This window comes from Mirounga angustirostris, unplaced genomic scaffold, assembly GCF_029215605.1.
Source record: "Mirounga angustirostris isolate CCGP_5_RB_7025 unplaced genomic scaffold, mMirAng1.0.hap1 SCAF_1, whole genome shotgun sequence".
Taxonomy (NCBI): Eukaryota; Metazoa; Chordata; class Mammalia; order Carnivora; family Phocidae; genus Mirounga; species Mirounga angustirostris.
In genome coordinates this window covers 39,240,040-39,261,759 of record NW_026991709.1, presented here as the reverse complement: position 1 = coordinate 39,261,759, position 21,720 = coordinate 39,240,040, and positions in this window count along the sequence as shown.

Genomic DNA, 21,720 nt, shown 5'->3' with positions numbered 1-21,720 from the left:
ATGCTAGATATAGAAAAGTTCTTGAGTACTTGAGTCAATAGTATTATTTATTTACTGTATTATATAATATATATGCCTATATGTAGGTATATACTTACAACTAAAATTCACTGCACGGAAAAACATTCTAAATATTCCATATTATAGTTGCCTAAAACCCAAAGTGAAGCAACAGATGGAGGGGAGGATACAGAGAGTCGCCAGGGGTGCTTGCTAATTATCGTGTACTACCGTAGCCACCAGAACTGCATGTAAATTGTCAGTTGTATATTATATTTATCACCAATGTCATCCTTTATCTGCAGGCTATTTTCAGAAGCTAAGTACTCTGCCCAAACTATTAACCACTTCATTTAGTCCAAAGTGGAAAGGGGGCTTTTATGAGTAGAGATGTATGGTGGTGGCAGTCGAATTCATAATTTAGTAATGCATCATGAATCCTTAACTTTCCCATTTAAATATTCTACTTTGTGGGCAAATACAGATTCTCTTTCAATAGTATGGCCATAAAATATTATCTCCAGGAAATAAAAAAATTATTCTAATGTGGCATAACACCAAGATATTATTTCTCAGTCAACTTTTAGCTATATTATTCCTTCAGGCAATATTTAATGCTGCCATTATAAAATATTTTGACAGAACATAATTTCTGTAAACCTAAATGCTGCAAGGGATTTTTTTTTTTTGAGATAAACTCAACCTTATTGTGGAAAAATCAAATGAGCTTTTTTAAACATGGGAGGTTATGTTCTGTAGAAGGAAATATGACCATTATGTAGACAAGACAATACAATGTCAGTTGAAACAATATGACTCCTGCAATATTCTATTAAGAATGCATCCAAATTTTATATGTCAAAGTGAAAATGTAGATAGATAATGACTGGAAATTTAAGTGTAGGCATCACTTAGAAACTATTTTTAAAGTTAAGGGAATGAAATTAAATAGCAAAAGAGTGTTATAAAATATCAGGTATTCTGACAAGTGTCTGAAGACCCACATGGGTAAAAGAGCACGAAGAAGTAAATTTGTGTGGCATGGTAACAGTAGGTGAAGTCATGCCTGTCTAACATGTCTTTTCTTTTGACTTTTCTTCTGACTTGTACCTTTGAGAACAGAATGGGGAAGAAAGAGTGAAAAGACATTTACCTGTAAATGTCAGGGAGATTATATATTACAAACACTCACACAGAAGTTAAACAGATCAGTGTTTTAAGACATAGGTCCTTTTTTTTTCTGGAATTATTTGTAGGGCACATATGGATTAGCTGTGGTGCATATATGAAGTCAGGTAGACTTATTCTAAGGTTTATGAACTTCAAGTCTGCCAGAATAGATGATAGCGAGTAACATGAGTTTGCTTCAGCAAGCCAGAAAGAAAAGGAAAAGCAAAGTTGTCCTATTGTCTACATTTCAAGTGAAAATGTGAAGAGATTTTTGAATTGAACAATTAGGAAAAGTGAGGGCACCCCCCAAAAAAAAATCAAAATGAGGAGGGAAGATCATAAAAGGGAAAACACAAATAATGATCCAAGTAAATGCAAGTTAAAACAAGGATGAGGTATTGTTCTTTGTTCATCAAAATGAAAAGATTTTTATTTTTTATTTTTTAAGATTTTATTATTTATTTGCCAGAGAGAGAGAGAGGGCACAAGCAGGGGGAAGAGGTAAGCAGAGGGAGAAGCAGCTCCCTGCTAAGCAAGGAGCCCAATGCAGGACCCTGGAATCATGACCTGAGCGAAGGTAGACACTTAACCGATTGAGCTACGTAGGTGTCCCAGAATGAAAAAAATTTTAAATGGTAATTAAAATACTAAGTATGCAATAGTGCAGTTGTTCTCAAAGAGTTATCCAGGGACCCCTGGGAATCGCCAAGGACTTTTCACAGAAACACATACTCAAAGTATTTTCATAATAACACCATGACATCATTTGCCCTTTTCATTCTCTTTCTCTCACAAGTGTACTGTAGAGTTTTCTAGAACTTAGTTAATGTGTGATGAGTCATCACTCTGATTGTTAATGGAATGTGTGCTTCTGTGTTTAAATTTTTTTTTCTAGTTTTAATGTCTAATATGGTAAAAACAAATAACAATCACATAAACAAAAGCTCTCTGGGGCCCTCAATAAGTTTTAAGAATTTAGACGATTCCTGAGACCAAAAACATTGAGAACTGTTTATGTAGTTGTAATGAGCACATCAACAATCTTTCAGAGGGTAGAAACTACTTAGTTTGAGTCAGGAACCTTAAAAACAATCATTTCTTTGATCTCGTATTTCAACTGACAGGAATCAAATCTCAAGTAACCATCAGAAAGCAGACTAAATATTACTTCTAATGATAAATGTCATAATATGACTTTAATAAAATATTGGAATTATCCAGAAAATGAAAATGTTTTATAAATGCTACTAAATATAGGAAATCAAACTCTAGGGATTTAGGAAATGGTTTACAAACAATAATGGTGTTAAAATAATAAACCCTAATAAAATGATTGCTTATCTCCCTATCTAGGGGGCAGAATTGTGCGGTGGACATTCATAAGTCTAGTATGCCCTCTCTGGACAAGGTGCCCAGGAGCCTGCTGCAGCATAAGTTGTTGGCTATTATGTGATATTTTACAGGCCACATAATCTTTTGAAAGCTCAGACTAGATCTGCCAACTGAGCATTGTAGTGGTTCCTCCAAACAGTGTTGTATTAAAGAGACGTTGCCTATAGCATTTGGTATGAAGCTTGGCATATTGATCAATACATGTTAACTAATGTAAATATCTATGTAAAATGTTGGAAATTAAACTAAAAATATTCATTTATTTAACAAATGTTTGTTAAACAGCAACCATATACCACATACTGTTCTAGGCACTTGGTTCAGATTGGTGAACAAACAAACAAAACAACCCAAAACACCACTGTGGAACAGATATTAGAGATGGTTCTCTTTGGGTGGTAGGGTTGTCAGTAATTTTTTCCTGTAGATGTTAACATATTTTTCCAAATTTTCTATTATGAGCATATTAGGTTTTTTTTTTAAGATTTTTTTATTTTTATTTATTTGACAGACACAGCGAGAGAGGGAACACAAGCAGGGGGAGTGGGAGAGGGAGAAGCAGGCTTCCCGCTGAGCAGGGAGCCCGATGTGGGGCTCGATCCCAGGACCCCGGGATCATGACCTGAGCCGAAGGCAGACGCTTAACGACTGAGCCACCCAGGCGCCCCATGAGCATATTAGGTTTAACAGAAATTAGAAACATCTATTAAACATAGAAGAGGCAAACAATTTCCATTCTTGATCAATTTTTCCATTTTTTTAAATTTAGAAAAACCTAAATTTGTGAAGAAATTATGTGGTTTATTTTAAAAGATTTTTTTTTTTTTATTTATTTATTTGAGAGAGAGACAGAGAGAGAGCATGAGAGGGGGAGGGTCGGGAGGGTCAGAGGGAGAAGCAGACTCCCTGCTGAGCAGGGAGCCTGATGCGGGACTCGATCCAGGGACTCCAGGATCATGACCTGAGCCGAAGGCAGTCGCTTAACCAACTGAGCCACCCAGGCGCCCTATGTGGTTTATTTTAGAAAAAAGAAAATACATTTTCTAAGGAGCTACAATTAGCAATAATCCAATCTCTGGCTAATTTTGTAAAGTGTTAAACCAATGGAATGAAAATAACTGTATGATATCTGGCAAATAGAATTTAGGATAGGTTAAATGTATTAAACAAAGGTTAAATGGCTAATAGTCGATTAAACAAGTAGCATGATGTTTCTTTCAAGCTTTCTGAAACACAATTTTTAATACTCATAAAATATTGGAAATGTTTATGCCCTCTGATAAAGTAATCCCACTTCTAGGAATCTATGACAAGTAAACTATCATAAAAATGTGAAAACACTTAGGTGAAATGATATCAAGGTACTGACTTTTAAATGGAAAAAAAAAAAAGAAAGGGAAAAAGATAAAGAAACAACTTCAATATTAAATGAGAGGGAAAAGTTAAATTAATTGTCGGAGAGTAAGGAAATAGAATCTAATATAGCCATTAAAAATAAGCTTCAATGATTCTGAGGAATAATTTCTGATAATGGTGTTGTGGACTGAATGCTGTGTCCCCCCCAAATTCATACGTGGAAATCCCAACCTCGCTCCCAGCCCCCAGCCACGTGATGGTGTTAGGAAGTAGGGACTTTAGGAAGTAGTTAGGTCATGAGGGTAGAGCCCTCATGAATGGGGTCAGTATCCTTATAACACTCTGGAAGACTCCAGAGAGTTCCCTCACTCTAGTCACCATGTGAGGAGAGAAGGAGAAGATGGTTATCTATGAACCAAGAAGTGAGCTCTCACTAAACAGTAAATCTGTTGGCTGACTTTGGACTTTCTAGCCTGCAGAACTGTGAATAAGAAATGTTTGTTGTTTAAGCTACACAGTCTATGGTATTTTTGTTATAGTAGTCCAAAGAGATGAAGACAGATGGGAAAATATTCATGAGATAATATTAAATAGAAACTCAGGCTGCAGTGTGGTATAAAAGTTAGATCTTCACCATACACAGCCATAAACATGCACACTCACTCACTGCTCCTCCCCATATGCTTAGAAAAAGAACCTGAAAGGAAACACTCTCAAATATCACAACCAATTATGTTTTCAGATATTTTACTGTAAGCATGTATTTTTATTTTTATCACCTGAACAAATAGGCATAAGAATGAAAATACCATGAATATGTCACTTATCCTGAAGTCTATGCAGTTTTCTAATTTTTAAATTAAAACTGTACAATGACCTCAGATCCTTTTGGAAGAAAAACATTCTACTGGGGTCCCAGTTTCTATGAGCAAGCTGCTGTCTTCAGTCCCTCTTTGATCCTAGGCATCCACAGTTAACATGTCACCATGTCCCGTTGTAACTTCCAAATATCTTTAGCTCCCAACTTTGTCCCCTCCCTACCCTATCTTCTCCTGTTTATCATAAATCTAATCTTCAGCTTTCCTTACCTCCTGTATTCCCTCTGACTGCTCACCTTGCCACTTTCTCACCCTCTCCATTCTCATCCTCTGGAGTCCCTAGGTAACCTTTCTAAAAGAACTATCCAGTCAGATCACGTCCCTGCTTGAAATATTTCAAAGGTTGTGTTGTTCATATAACAAACAAGGCTCTGGTAACCTGATCCCTGACTAGTTTTTCAGCTTCATGTTTTACCAATCCCACCTGTGGTCCTACCAAATCACTGGCTTTTCCAAACAACCTCTGTATTCCTTCATACTTCCTTGCATTTGTAAGGATTATTACCCCTCTTGGAATGGGCATCACTGCCTATAACTCAATTAACCACAATTCAATTTCCAATATTCAGGTAAAAACCCTCTTTTCCATTAATCCTTCTCTGACAACTCCTGTGAGTACTTTGGGTGTTCTTTTTCTGTGCTCCCAGAGAGCACCTCACTCTTTCCCTGTGGTATTGTGACCATTCACTTAGCAATCTCCCATATGGCACATTTAAACTCCATCCCCAGAAGTTGGAAAAGTATCTGGTGCTTTGACGGTTCTCCTAAAGTATTTTGCCTTCATAAGCATAACCCTTCTCCCAGCTTCATTTCTCTTCTGAGTTTCTCCTTCTGCAGAGGTACCTCTTTCAGGATACACCAAGAATGGGGGTGCACAGTTAAACATGGGAGCCTCCTTTAAATATTGGTACTGCTTGGGAAGGGCTTTAGGAACCTAATCTCCTAATTATCATTTCCATATAGGACTGTTAAACAAATGGTTAATCTTGGGGTGCCTGGGTGGTTCAGATGGTTAAGCGTCTGCCTTCGGCTCAGGTCGTGATCCCAGGGTCCTGGGATCGAGCCGCATATCGGGCTCCCTGCTCCGCGGGGGGCCTGCTTCTCCCTCTCCCACTCCCCCTGCTTGTGTTCCTGCTCTCGCTATCTCTCTCTGTCAAGTAAATAAATAAAATCTTAAAAAAAAAAGGTTAATCTAGTATTATATAAAATATTCCATGAATAGGCTCATAGAAAAAAAAAAGGACATTCTGTGCTCAATGTGTATAGGCAATACTGAATATCCTATTGTCTTCTTGGAGAATGACAACACACATAAGTTTGTAAAAAGTGTTGAGAAATCCTGCAGGAAAGAAACATTTAGTTTTAACTCAGGATTTCCCAAAATCATTTACCATGGATTTCCCTATTTAAATCAGAAATAAAATAAAATAAAATAAAATTAAATTAAATTAAAATTAAAATAAAGATAGTACCTATGAACATTTCAGGAAACTACTGAGAAATAGCAAAATTTCCTTTAGGCTCCAAACTGACGATGCCTTATAGATTTCAGAGGTTTTCCAGGATTTTTTTGAAAAGAGCTCACCCCTCAAATAATAGGCTTTATTGTAAAGAAAGGTCAAACTCTCCTTTCAGAGTTTTAAGGATTAAATACTTTTTATAAAGTACCTGGCACAGTGCCTTGCACACAGAAAGGACTCGATAGATCTTAGTTGTTATGATTACTTATGTGACTATTATATCTTACTACAAACTCTGTTTGTAAATCGTGTTTTTACTCTCCAAATTATTTTGACTGTAACATTTGAACTACATATTTTATGTATAAATGATTTATGTATTACTTATATTATAATGCCAGAACTTGACATTTTATCATTGAACTATATTATTTAAAAAGATCACGGGCTTTATAAAAATGTTATATTTTATAAATGACATTAAGTAAAATATGTTATATGGTTTTAAAACAGTTTTTTATAAATTAAACTTTATATAACAATCAAATTACAGAGAAGCCTACACTAAAGAGACAACTTCTAAACAGGGGAATAATATTTACAGGAAATATGATGAAGATTTAATATATTTTATTTTAAAAGCATTTTAATAGAAAAATATATAGAACAGCAAGATCCTAATAAGTGGTAAAATGCCATGACAAACAATTTGCATTACAGAAAATGAATTGCTAAACATATGGAACTATGTGGGCCCTCTCTAGTAATAAAAGAAACACAAAATTTAAAAAATAATACATTTTTGGTAATACAACAAAAATATAAAGTAATTAAAATGCTCTTTGTTCATGAGAATGGTTTGGAATTTTTAACTAATATATTTGAAATTAATAGAAATTTTTGACAAAGCAATTTAGCTTTGTGTTTAAAATTTTTAAGAAAGTTTACTCTGAGAGGGGGGAAAGATGGCGGAGGAGTAGGGGACCCTATTTCAACTGGTCCCCGGAATTGAGCTGGATAACTACCAGGCCACTCTGAGCACCCACAAAACCAGCCTGAGATGTAAGAAGATCTGGATCTCTACAAACAGAATATCGCAGGCAGTTGGTTGTGAGGTAGGAAGCGGAGAGCCGTGACCCTGCGGGCAGATATCAGAGGATAAACGGCGGCGGGAGGGTGCCTGGCCGTGGGGATCTTACACCGCTGGTGGGCGACAGCCTCGCGCGCTGCGGACGGGCACAGACTCGCAGACCGGTAGCTGCAGGGAAAGGACTCTAGGGCAGCCCCCCCACCCCGGGGTGGAAACCCAGAGCAGCGGGGTCGCACCTGCGAACTGCAGCCCCCGGATGGAAACCGGAGCGGCGAGGTCGCCTGCGCGTGAACTGGGAGTGGCTGGCGGTTTTAGAAGCACAAAGGGCAGAGACGTGCCCGACCTGGAGGCAGGACTGGGGGCGCTGCGGAGGGGCGCACAACCCCGGACACTGCAGTTTATAGCAGCACGGACAGAAACGGAGACGATGTGGCCTGGAGAGCTCACTGATGAACAGACTGCGGTCTCTCTGCTCTGAGGCAGAGGGTGGGAAACGGTCTCTTCTGCTCTGACTCGCGGAAGAGACGCGGAAAGCCGCCAGGGAAAGGCGCCAGAGAACAAAAGCCCCAAAGACTGATTCCCGCGGAGCCCATCCCCCGCCACAGGGGCGCAGGGCAACTGCGCCCAAACAGGGTTGCCTGAGTAACAGCGCGGCAGGCCCCTCCCGCAGAAGACAGCTGGGAAAACAAGAGGCCAGCAACCCTAAGGTCCCAAGAAAACAGGTGCATCTTGCTTGGGTTCTGGTCAATAATTTGGACTCAATATTCCCTCAAACACCCATCAACAGAATGACTAGGAGGAGGAGCCCCCCAAATAGAAAAGACTCAGAGATTATGACTTATGCTGCAGATTTACAAATGGATGTAGATATAACCAAGATGTCGGAGACGGAATTCAGGCTAGCAATTGTGAAGACAATGGCTAGAATGGAGAAATCAATTAATGGCAACATAGAGTCTCTAAGGGCAGAAATAAAAGGTGAATTGGCAGAACTTAAAAATGCTATCAATGAGATCCAATCCAATCTGGATAATCTAACAGCTAGGGTAACTGAGGCAGAAGAGAGAATAAGTGACCTGGAAGACAATATAATAGATAAAAAGGGAAAAGAGGAGGCCAGGGAAAAACAACTCAGAATCCATGAAAATAGAATCAGAGAAATAAGTGACACCATGAAGTGTTCCAATGTCAGAATAATGGGAATTCCAGAGGGAGTGGAGAGAGAGAGAGGACTAGAAGATGTATTTGAGCAAATCGTAGCTCGACCACTCTCTAACACCATTCACAAAGATAAACTCAAAGTGGATGAAAGACCTCAATGTGAGACAGGAATCCATCCAAATCCTAGAGGAGAACATAGGCAGTATGTTCTCTTTGACATCAGCCACAGCAACTTCTTTCAAGATACATCTCCAAAAACTAGTGAAACAAAAGCAAAAATGAACTTTTGGGACTTCATCAAGATAAAAAGCTTCTGCACAGCAAAGGAAACAGTCAACAAAACAAAGAGGCAACCCACAGAATGGGAGAAGATATTTGCAAATGACACTACAGATAAAGGGCTGGTATCCAAGATCTATAAAGAACTTCTCAAACTCAACACCCAAAAAACAAATAATCAAGTCAAAAACTGGGCAGAAGATATGAAAAGACACTTCTCTGAAGAAGACATACAAATGGCTAACAGACACATGAAAAAGTGTTCATCATCATTAGCCATCAGGGAAATTCAAATCAAAACCACATTGAGATACCACCTTACACCAGTTAGAATGGCAAAAATGGACAGGGAAAGAAAAACAAGTGTTGGAGAGGTTGTGGAGAAAGGGTAATCCTCTTACACTGTTGGTGGGAATGCAAGTTGGTATAGCCACTTTGGAAAACAGTGTGGAGGTGCCTCAAAAATTTAAAAATAGAGCTACCCTATGACCCAGCATTGCACTACTGGATATTTACCCCAAAGACACAGATGTAGTGAAAAGAAGGGCCATATGCACCCCAATGTTCATAGCAGCAATGTCCGCAATAGCCAAACTGTGGAAAGAGCCAAGATGCCCTTCAACAGATGAATGGATAAAGAAGATGTGGTCCATATATACAATGGAATATTACTCCGCCATCAGGAAAGATGAATACCCAACTTTTACATCAACATGGATGGGACTGGAGGAGATTATGCTAAGTGAAATAAGTCAAGCAGAGAAAGTCAATTATCATATAGTTTCACTTATTTGTGGAATATAAGGAATAACATGGAGGACATTAGGAGAAGGAAGGGAAAAATGGGGGGGGGATTGGAGGGAGAGATGAACCATGAGAGACTATGGACTCTGAGAAACAAACAGGGTTTTAGAGGGGAGGGGGGAGAGGGGATTGGTTAGCCCGGTGATGGGTATTAAGGAGGGCACATACTGCATGGAGCACTGGGTGTTATACGAAAACAATGGATCGTGGATCACTACATCAAAAACTAATGATGTATTGTATGGTGACTAACATAACATAATAAAATTAAAAAAAAAAAAGAAAGTTTACTCTCTTTATCTAATAATTCCAGTCTTCATAAATTTCTTGCTTGAGAAGGATAAAAAATGAGTGTCAATATGAATTTATTAAGCACCCTAATAAAAGATGTTTAGAGCAATTATTCATTTTGTCTAGGTCAAATGGCAAGAGAACATCCTATTTCAGCCTATTTTACTCACATAACTTGTCACTATTTCAAATTAATATTCAAGTTAATTTGGCTTTCCCAAAAAAATCCAAGATGAAAATGATAATTATATTTGAATTTTTTATGTTTTAAAAATACAGACATTTCAATGTCAGGACTACACTATTATTATCTGCCACTTTTTGTGGCATTTTTTCTTTAATCCTCAGAATTGCATTTCTAAACTAGACTAGCTATACTTCCTAGAGGACAGGGACTCTCGAATTTAGCCTTAAACCCTCTGTGCCTAGCAGGGTATTTGTCGTGGAGAACATATTTGACACATGTTTGTTGACTGAATGTATGAACGAACAACTTCTTAATATTAACCTCTTCTATTTGGAAGTTTTGCTTTCTATTTTCTTCAAGGATGTGTTCTTTGTATTTTAGATTGGTTGTTTCTATTCAAAAATATGCAGACCCTAAGGGATTGTTTCCATATAATTTTATTCAGATGGTTCCAATCTTAAAAACAAACACAATCTTTCAAATCATCTACCGTTACTAATTTTTGGCCACTTTCCATATTTCCTTTTCTTTGTCTCAACTTCTGGGATATTTTATGGCCTAATTTTTTAGAGCTAAGCCATAGCTTTTGTGGCAGAATGAAGAAATGGGAGGGATTTTAGAGACGTAGTAATCCAAACTTAAAGATGTAATAACTGGGTGTCAAATGATTTGCTCACTATTATGAGAACAGCCGATGGCGAAATCAGCGCTAGAACCCAGAGTGGATTGCATTGCCCCAGGCTTCTTTCAACTATAATCCTAAATTTTGAGTTTTATTTTTCTCTGATTTTTTTTTTCTTTTACCTGTTCATTCATTCAAAAACCACATATTGAAGGCATCCTTTTTCTAGGCCTTGTGAGGGTCATCATCAGTCCTCAAGAACAAATGGAAAGGTCATTTGATTTGAATGCATACACTCGGCAGTTAGGGATATGGAAATGTTCTCTCCCTCATGTGTAATCCTTCTCAAATTATTTCAGATCTGTTGTTTTGTGTCTTAAACAAGCTGATTCAGCCTCGTGTTTAACACTGAATTCCTTTACTACTTTTTAAATTATAGCCTTCCCTTGAGAAACTTGATTAATTCATATTGCTGAAATTATCACTTTAGTGCAAATGACATATGGTTTCATTCTGTTTCTAGTCTCTCTGGTTTGGAACATATTTTTGAAACACTAATAGATTTCTTATCCTGGAAGCCTCTTAATGCTTTGACATTAAACATAGGCATTAAAAAATGTAGCAGTGTTAATTGAGAATGGTAATCAGGATGTGACCACTGGGTCCTATTTCGTGTGAGTTAATGTAACTCAATTATGTCTGGTATCCTTAGCATGGAACTTTAACAATGAGCTATTGTTTTAATTTTATATTACTTCTGTATAGAACAGTGCTCTTCCTAAAATAACAGTTTTAAAGTTTTCAAAATATAAGAAATACTTAATGACAAGTTGATGCTTGTGTTTACCAACATTCTTGAGGTCTCTTTTTTCAAGTTCAATCTTTTTAAAAGGATATTTTGTTATTTTAAGTGCCCATATTCCTTATAATACAAGTAGTTATCTTTTTATTGTTTTTTTAAAAGCCACTTGTCCTTAAGTTTGAGAATTCAATTAAATGCTTTAAAAAATTGCCAATCAGTAGGAATAAGCAATAATAATAAAAGCTGGTTGTCCTAAAATGCCCATTTAACAACTGAGATTTAAATCTAAGACTTTCCTACACCAAATTCATTTTCTCCGGCCCTATACTGAATCTGCTTCTGTACAAATATCTCTCAAAGTATGATGCTAGAACCAGTATAAAAATAGAAAAGCAATTGCAAGGACGGTTCACGGGAGATAATGAGTTCATTGTAATAAAAATTATAAAGATCAATACTATTTGACTCTGGTTGGATACTCTGCAACCTCTAATTTTAAAGCCAGTGAAGACAAATTGAAATGGCCAGCACTAAATCTGCTCCTGGAATTCTAGAAAAAGTAAATTTTATTCCAGAAAACGTTTTGGGAAGAAAGCTTGCTGATTTGTCTTTTCAGTACTTGACTCTGGTTCGTTCCCTTATGTTTTGGTTTTGTTTCTAGAGGAGAACTTTCACATCTCATGCTCCATTTTTTTATTGGCCATTTTCTTTTCATCCTCTCAAGGGTACTGTTCTATCTGTTACAACTTGGATTTGGTCTCTCTCTTTACCTGCCCTCCCTCAACCCAAACCATATGCTTTGGCTCCCTCTCTTTAGAGGCCTGTCTTATTTACTAAAATTAGCCTATAGGACAGATACTTTGATTCAGTTCTTGGTTTGTGTAACAGGTTGGCAACTTTCAGCTGCCAATTACCAAATTTGTACACCAAATTTATAGTGGCTTACACATTAAGGAGTCAAGAAATGATTTCACATAACTGAAGTACATTAAGAGAGCAGGCTATAGACTTAGTATGATCAGATGCTCAGTGATATCAGTGCTTCCCCCGCCGTGGTCATCCTCAGTGTCAACCTCACTCTGAGCTACTTTCCTTTGTGCTTGCATTATCAAAGAGAAGGATTGTGACTTTTTGGGAAGAAGAACTTTCTCAAATGTCCTCAGCTGACTCCTCATATCTCACAAGTCTAGGTAGGATATTGGACATGGGATTTTCATAAATGGTTTAGAAAACCTATTTGGGCATCAACTACTAGTATATGGACTCTGTGAGAATAGACACTATCTAACAAGTTCATGACTATTCCCAGTGTCTAGATATTCTCTGGCATGTAATAGGATTTCACCTTATAATCTTGAGTAGATACTCAAACCCCCATGACTACTACTTATGGTAGGTAACTAACTATAAGACATAGATGAGAATGCTCCCAGGAAATCAGCTGAAAGATGCACAGTTCATTATCTCACCATGCTTTCCTCAGCTCTTTGAGATTCCTGTCCATGCAATCAACCCTCCTTTAATTCCTAGAACAATCTGGATTTAAGAGTTTAAGTCAGCCCCTTTTCTGTCTTTAATTCCTTCATCAGCTTAATGGAATTAATAATGCCTCCCTTACAGAGTGGTATGCAAAGCATCTAACGCTGTGCCAGACATACAGAAGGAATCTGATGAACGGTAGAATCTTTTTCTAGATGCTTGATTAGTACCGAACTAATCAAGATTACAATATCCCCCAGGCCATATACTATGCCAGTGGTCATGTTTATGACAAGTCTGATCTGAGACCTTGGGTCACAGGTGGGTGACACTTGGGCCGCACATAGTTTTGCACCCTCTCCGGTGTTCTCGCTCTGAAAATGTTTTTGGCACTAGAGCTTCGATACCCAAAGTCCAACTGCACTTGTCACTGGCCTCAGCTTCTGATTTGGTTTCCATTTTAATTCATGTTCTCATTGCCTGTCTAATTCCCTAGTAGCCCCCGGGATGAGTGAGCCTTGCTTTACTCTGATTCACTCCCTTGTATGGGAGCTGGCACTACTTCAGAACGCAATGGGTGACTTGGATTCCCATATCCAAAAGACTGAATTCCTCAAGACCAGTATCTTCCTGCCTAAGCGCACATCCAAGTGTCATCTAACTACATTGCCCATCCTTATGCTTATCTGTCTTACTGTTATATCTCATTTGTAAAGCATCAAACCTCAAGCCCAGGTATTTACTAAAGCCTATCATACTTTGTAACTCTATGACTTATGTATCCTGCAGAATGGCTAATAGCAACCAAACCCTTATAGTGACCATTCTGCCCTCTGGGATTATTTAAATGCCAATCTTTGGCTATAATTCCACTTGGGGTATTATTCAGACATTCACATCCATGTCTTCTTCCCAATTCTACGCCTGACTTGACCCACTGTCTTCTCAAATGTGCATAGATTTCAAGAGTTATAGAATTTCCTTCTCATTGCTTATTTTTAAGAGAAAATATAAGACTGAGTGTGGAAGAAAGATATATTGGAAGTGATATAGGGAGGAGAAGGAAGGAGGAAAAGAGAAGAAAGCTAATTAAAGTTTGTAGTTTTTAATATCAACAATCCTGATTGTAAATTTCTGACTCAAACAGTTTTTATTTTTTATTTTTTTTCAAGCTTTTATTTAAATTCCAATTAGTTAATATACAGCGTAGTATTAGTTTCAGGGATACAACCCAGTGATTCAATGCTTCCATACAACCCCCAGTGCTCATCACAAGGGATCTCCTTAATCTCCATCACCTATTGAACCCATCCCTCCACCCACCTCCACTCTGGTAACAGTTTGTTCTCTATAGTTAAGAGTCTGTTTCTTGGTTTTCCTGTCTTTTGTTTTTTCCCCTACATTCATTTGTCAAAACAGTTTTTAATTACTTCTTTCATCAATGTTCATCTTGCAGATTTTTCTGGAAGGGAAGGCGATGCTGAAAGAAAACGTCTCTGCTTACCTTAGTTAATTCCTAATGGTTAAGCTTTTCCTACGGGGCAGGGAAAGCAAATATAGAGTGTGTCCAGTGAAGAATATCTGATAACTAAATGGCACATCACCAGCTACAGTACTATCTGCAGGGGGTTCCACTCAGTCTTGATGATGGGAACAGTTTGTACATTATTCCCACTCATGGTATCTGATGATGTACTGATTTACATTTTTTGTACCTCTCCCCTACTACTTTTATTTTTCTTCATTATTTTGTGAGGCATCTATTCCTGTGGTCCAAGTCAAATTATTTTTTGGATTGAAATGTACTGTAAGGGTATGGGAGAGTTTTAGAAAAAACCTCCCCATATGTCATGAACATATTTGCTCTGCCTATACCATGCTTTTTCCTTACTATGGAAAGCAGATTAAATTGACGAGCCCATAACTCTCATTCTCAAACAAAATACCCTGAAGTCTCTGTTTACCTTCTAAGAAAGTCTATGTAGAAATCATACACGCTCTGTTAAGATAGCTGCATGTATGCATATATGTAAATGGGTATATTTTGATTTTTTTATGTATACATATATGTGTATGTGTGATCTATCTATACTCATGTAAATGCTATTTCTCTAACTAGATATCCTTTTATACTTATATATCCATATTCATATCCAATTCTAAATTTACATCATCTTTGATGCTTTATGGAGGAGGACAAGGAGTCTTTTTGTCTTTGTTAATTAATTTGAATAAAGAAGGAATGTTGTTAACGTATGTTTTATAAAGTATTTGGGAAAGCTTGTCTATCAGTGTTCTAATATTTAAAAAAAAGGAGATTGTGATTGATATATTTGTACCCTTAATGAAATAATAGTTGTGCTTAGAACATCTCCCCTAGCCCAGAGATTCTAATTTGCCTACAGGGGCTTAGCTACAAGTCTAGGAAAAACACACTGCTGTTCACCTCCAGTGCTCTTTATTTTTTTTAATTCTTATTTATTTATTTGACACACAGAGAGAGAGAGAGAGAGAGAGAGAGAGACAGCGAGAGAGGGAACACAAGCAGGGGGAGTAGGAGAGGGAGAAGCAGGCTCCTGGCTGAGCAGGGAGCCCGAGGCAGGATTCGATCCCAGGACCCTGTGATCATGACCTGAGCCCAAGGCAGACGCTTAACAACTGAGCGACCCAGGCGGTCCAGTGCTCTTTAAACCTCCTAAGATCAAGGATTCTGAGATTCTTTGAAGAGCGACTGACTCTTATTTTCAGACAGAAATCTGGAAGCAGTGTGAGCATATGAGGCTGTCCTAATGTTGTTAGATTTATAAAGAAATAAACCAGCATATAAAAACAAAAGGTTTGCCTTTTTGAATGGGTGGTATAGTATCCATGTATTTCCTAACAACAGCTCTGGGTCAGAATATACCAGATCAAACTGTGTGGAAAAATAAAATAAAATAAAATCAATGTCAAAAGTCTAAGAACATTAGGAAAGCACAGCTAACAGAAATCCTAGATGTAGGAAATTCCTGGGGCTTCTGTGTCAGTTGAAAAAAAAAAAAAAGGGTAAACATATGTTTGGTGTAGTTGGTTGTTTTTGATTCAATGTTGTCTTTAAAAAAACCCAAAACTTTAATATATAAACATAATTTCAATTAGAATACCAGAATTGAAGTCAAGGGTTTGATTTTGTAGCTGAGACATTTTAGGTCACACCCAGTGGTGGGAATTTAATTGATAATCTCATGTCTACTTTTTCATCTTTAGTATAGGAATCTGGACTCTATAAATAACCCCTTTTCTTGCACCGCATCGCTTGCTTATTAATTTTATTTGCAGCAGTCAATCTATTTCTGGTTCTGTAGATAGCGAACTATACACAGTGCTGCCCGCACGCCCACATTCCTGACATGTAGTCACTGCACCCTCTTCCTTTCTGAGATGAGGACATCCCTGGGCATTCTACAAAAATTTCAACTGGAATCAATCCTCAGTTGGCTCTCTATACTCCACTTTAGTAACACACCCTGATTTCAAAGAAATGCTGACATGTGGAAGATTAGCATGAAGGTGAGAGGGAGGAAAGAAACCATGCCAGTAAGCCCTAAACTTATGTATGTGTTGAATATTTCATGGGTAACTGCATATGGGATTGAGTTTTTTTAAGTATGTGTAACATCTGGTTCTTTTTTTCACTGAAATCATGTGCAGTGTTTTTTTTCTACTTAAGAGCAGATTTTCTATTGTTTCATAAATAGTTTTGCTATTGTACCAAAGGCATTTGTATTAATTCAATATGGTGCAATAAAAGTGTTGTGTGGAATGGATCTGACCATATTGTTTATTGATCTCTCCACTTACTTGCTTTACGTTCATCTTCAGCCTGCTATCACATCAAGTTTTTTTGGTATTCATATGGAGGCAAAATTAGATATAGAAGGAAATCAATCTTTTCTTTCTTTCTTCCTTCCTTCCTTTCTTTCTTTCTTTCTTTCTTTCTTTCCTTCCTTCCTTCCATCCTTCCTTTTTTTTTTTTTTTTTTTTGGCCTGGTGTTAGGAAGGCAGGAGGAGAAAGGGGAAGCACAGAATCTAAGCCTGATTCATTCTGCAAGGTAGAAACATATATACGTAAATGCCCCCGCTGTTGCTCTCCCCTTAACAAAGCAACAGCACTGCTGTAAGTATCGGAGACTTACCAGTAAGGAATAGACCAGCAGTTCCATCCTGGGTTGCATTTTGCCACAGCGATGGACATAAAACACAGCTGAGATCTTGTTGAGTATCTGGGAAGAAAAGTGGATTTAAAAGCTCCACTTGTCTGTTTTACAAACCAGAAAGATTTAGAATTTTTTCAATTTTGTAATAACTCTGCCTTCTTTTTATAAGCCCAGTCTTAACTTCCATTATGATGCAGGATGAAGACTTCACCCCATGCTCAGTGATCAAGCTGAAGGCACCCAGGAGATACCCCCCCCCCACCTCTAGGCACCCTGGAATGCATAGGTCTTATCTGCCTACCTTTATGCTAAATTTCTGTCCTGCCCCACTGTGAACTCAAAATAAGCATGCCTAAAACTGAAATCAACATGTTTCTTCCCATTAAATTAGCATTTTCTTCAGCCTCTCTTAGCTCTAACAATGGACCCATCACTTCGCTGTTTCTGCTGCCATCACACTTTACCTAATGCACACTGCTTAAGGTTTGACAAATTCAATGGTCTTTTCATTCATCTGCCTGTTTCTGTCTTCTAACTGGATCTGAAAACTGGTATATTGATTGAGAGATTTTTTTTTTAAAGATTTTATTTATTTATTTGACAGAGAGAGAGACAGCGAGAGAGGGAACACAAGCAGAGGGAGTGGGAGAGGGAGAAGCAGGCTTCCTGCCGAGCAGGGAGCCGGATGCGGGGCTCCATCCGAGGACCCTGAGATCATGACCTGAGCCGAAGGCAGACGCTTAACGACTGAGCCACCCAGGAGGCCCTGATTGAGAGATTTTAATACATAGCACCTGCGTATATATTTTAATACACATTTTGCCTCCTTAATTTTTCTCAGTGATTCTTTGCCGCTTAGAGGATAATGCATAAACTTTTAAGCCTGGCATGAACAGTCCTACCCAATCCAGGCATAATTTACCTAATAGTGCACACCTTGTCACTGTTAAGTGGTTTTGTACGGGTTTCATGGTTGTGAAAGCAATTGCCACGTTTGAGTTGGGTGATAGTCTAGTTTTTTCCAAATTTATGACCTTACCATTCCTAACTCTTTTGTCTTTAATTCCCACCTATTCCCACTATTCCTGACACAAACCTTGTGTCTAATTAATATGCACATCGGAGATAAAAAAATTTGGGGGGGTGTATTTTCTACATATCCAAAACCAGCTTACCTATTAAAGACTCTTTTAAATTCCACCTCACTCATGCATTCTTTATTGGCCACCTAATCCCACTCTTTTGACTTTATGTTGTACTTATTGTCAGGATCTCTTATTTAGCATTATAATCTGTTGAGATGAATTACTATTTGTTTTTTTATTGATGTAGGTTTTTGATTAGATTCCAAGTAAAAATCCCAAGTAAAAGAGGATGCCTTATATCACTTTGTTTCCCCACATCTTGTACAAGTGCTTTGCACAATGCATATTACAGACACCCACTGAAGGCTACTTGGTGGTGTTAATGATCCTTTAACTTCATCACTGTGACTCCTAGTCAACTTTTAGTGCCTGCTACCAATTTTGCTGAGGCACCAAACCTAATCTGACTGTGAAGCCTAAGTCAGTTTTACATTCTCTGAAAGTTCTTTCATACTTTTAGCCAGTTTCTGTTTTTCTTATTACCCCAATTGGACGTATAAACAATCTTCTCCCTCTTCCTCACCCCCTCCCCCCTCTCCCTCTCCCCTTCTTTTAAAGATTCTGGGGACACAGTAAGCTCTTACAGGAAGGATTTATGATTGACTGGGAACTCTTCTGAAAACACCTGAAGCTTTTTCCAGCTCACAAATCTGTAGGCTTTTACGAAAGCGTTGTGCTGTTATGCAACTAGGTCAGCGGTATATCTGGAACTTAACAGGAGTGGAGATAAAACCACAGAGGATAGTCTGTAACTCCAACCAAGCATGTCTGCATAAAAGCCAAACTAAAGGGCTATGTGGACAGCTCAAGGAGAGTTCGCCAACCAGCTGGAAGTTAGGGTGACTTCTCTGCCCTACAGTACACTACTTCGTGTACTCTGCTCTTTGAGGCCCTGCTTCTGCATATCTGAAGTTTAGCACATGTTTATCAGGCCGGCCAAAAACCTGCATAGAGAGGAGATCATTCAAAACCCAAAGAACACACGGCCAGCTCAACCGTCTCTGTTATCACAGTCCCAGGCATCCCCAGGGACTAGCCACACATTTTTGCATGACTTCATTCGCTGGTTTGTGCCAAGAAAGACAACAGAAGGGAAAGTCCTGTGTAGACAGCTATGCCAAATGGAAGTGGCGCCACTCTACCCAGGAGTGGCAGTCCTCGTAAACCGGGGCTACGGAGACAGCCAATGGGTGGGGCAGCCCAATATAAATATAGATGATATTTGTGGTTTAACTCCCACACAGTTATGCACAAGACATTATGGATTGGCTCACAATTTGATCTGGTATTTTTAAAAATACTACGGCATAAATAAAAACATGACCTAAATGCATAAATAAGGGTCTCTGTCTACCATGTGCTAGAAAAATATGTCAGGGTCTCAGAACAAAAATAAACATGATTTCTACCATGTGCTAAAACTATTAAATTTTTCCCAATTCAAAATTAAGTAAAACATGAGTATTAACTAGTAAAATTAACTTCCTTCTCTCTTCCTATTATACCTATAGACAAAGACAGGAAAGATGAACTTTTATAGTGCTCATACAGTGCTTTTATTTTATTTATTTATTTATTTTATTTATTTATTTTTTAAAGATTTTATTTATTTATTCATGAGAGACAGAGAGAGAGAAGCAGAGGGAGAAGCAGACTCCCAAGGAGCCGGATGTGGGACTCGATCCCAGGACCCTGGGATCATGACCTGAGCCGAAGGCAGACGCTTAACCATCTGAGCCACCCAGGCGCCCCTCTGCCCTATACTTCTATGTGGAAGGAATTTGTATACTGAAGATAATCACCTGAACTTTCCTTTTATTTGTATTCTATCAAATCAAATCACTAGACTTTCTTATTGTTTTGAGTAAAAAGAATGTGTAAATAGGGGGGAAAAAGCAAGAAAGAATGTTCTTTCAAAAAAAACAATATTCAACCAAGTAAATTTGAAGATCTAATTGGCTTTATTAACCAACTTACGAATACAGCAGCAGGTACAGGGAAGCTTCTCTGAGAAGCGCTACAAAATGGTAGCTTTTTATAGGAAAGAGGGTGGGGCAAGAAGTTATTAGCAAAAGAAAAGAAAGAATTGTTTCAGGGAAGATCACCTTCCCTGGGGTGGGGGTTGGGGTGCAGGGAGTCTTATTAGGTGGAGCACTTCATCTTTCTTTGGGTGGGAATGAGAGAGGGCCCATGTGACAGATTACCTCATGGGTGCTAAACAGAAAATTCTGGACTGATTGGCTTAATATTCCATCCCGGAGAAATTGAAACTGCAATTAAGTCTTATTTTGCTGTCCTGGGGGCAAATGACTCTATCTTGGGCCTGTAGCTTTCTTTTTAACAGAACAAAGGTTTCCACGTAGAAACAGGTATCAAAATTTTTAAGTTTTATTATTGCTTAAATTATCATGAGGATTTTTTTTTCCAAGTGAGAAACTAAGAGTAAAATGGAATAAATTGAGTGATGAGTCATAGGTATTAAGTATGATTTTCTAACAGACTAAAGGATATCAGTTGGTATTTTTGAGTTTGTTTTGCTCTGAGGGAGTGAATAAATTCCTTTTCATCAGGGAAAAATTCAAATTATATATGCAATTTCTATAAAGCAAAATTACCTTCTTCTACAAAATTTGTAAGTATTTGGACTGTGCATAGTATGTCCATGGTTATTATTTGCCTAAATTAGTCCTCATATTTAGATCTTTTCTACCTTAAAGAGATACCACTTTTTCTTTGGCGGTAGTCCTCACACCCCTATCTTTTGCAGGGCTTGAAATAGCACAGCTAATGTTGTTATTTTCATGTAACTGATTAGTTAATCACCACAAAATTGGTGAAAAAAGAACAAGCTTTGCACCTTACAGATAAGAGTTCAAATCCAAACCCTACGCTGTAGCTTTTAGCTATACTTCATCACGCTTCATTATATTTTATTTAAATATATACTTCATATTGAGACAGGGAAATTAAAGGGACCTCATGGAAGAAACTGCTTTTTTGCTTCTCTCCCTTCTATTTTTGCTAGGAACCTGCACCCCTACCCTACATATGGCTTATCGTTCAGATAATGCATGTCCTTCTTATAAAGGTGAAGGAGCTAACGATTTCTTTGGAGTTTTCCAGCACAATAGATAACATCTAAGGAGTGACTGGATAGGGTTATTATGAACATTTCCAAGACCCCTGACTCTCCAAGACCCCTGGCTCCAGAGCATACGTGACTTACAAGGGACACCTTAAACACTCATCTTCATTTCTGGCTGCCTGAGAAGACAAGTGCACTGGACCACCATCCTCAATAAAAACCTCAGACCCCAATTAAGGATGAGCTTCACTGTTCTTTCCTTTACAAGTCTCCTAGATACTCTGTCTGTTTTGCACACTCTATATACCCACACTCTCTCTATG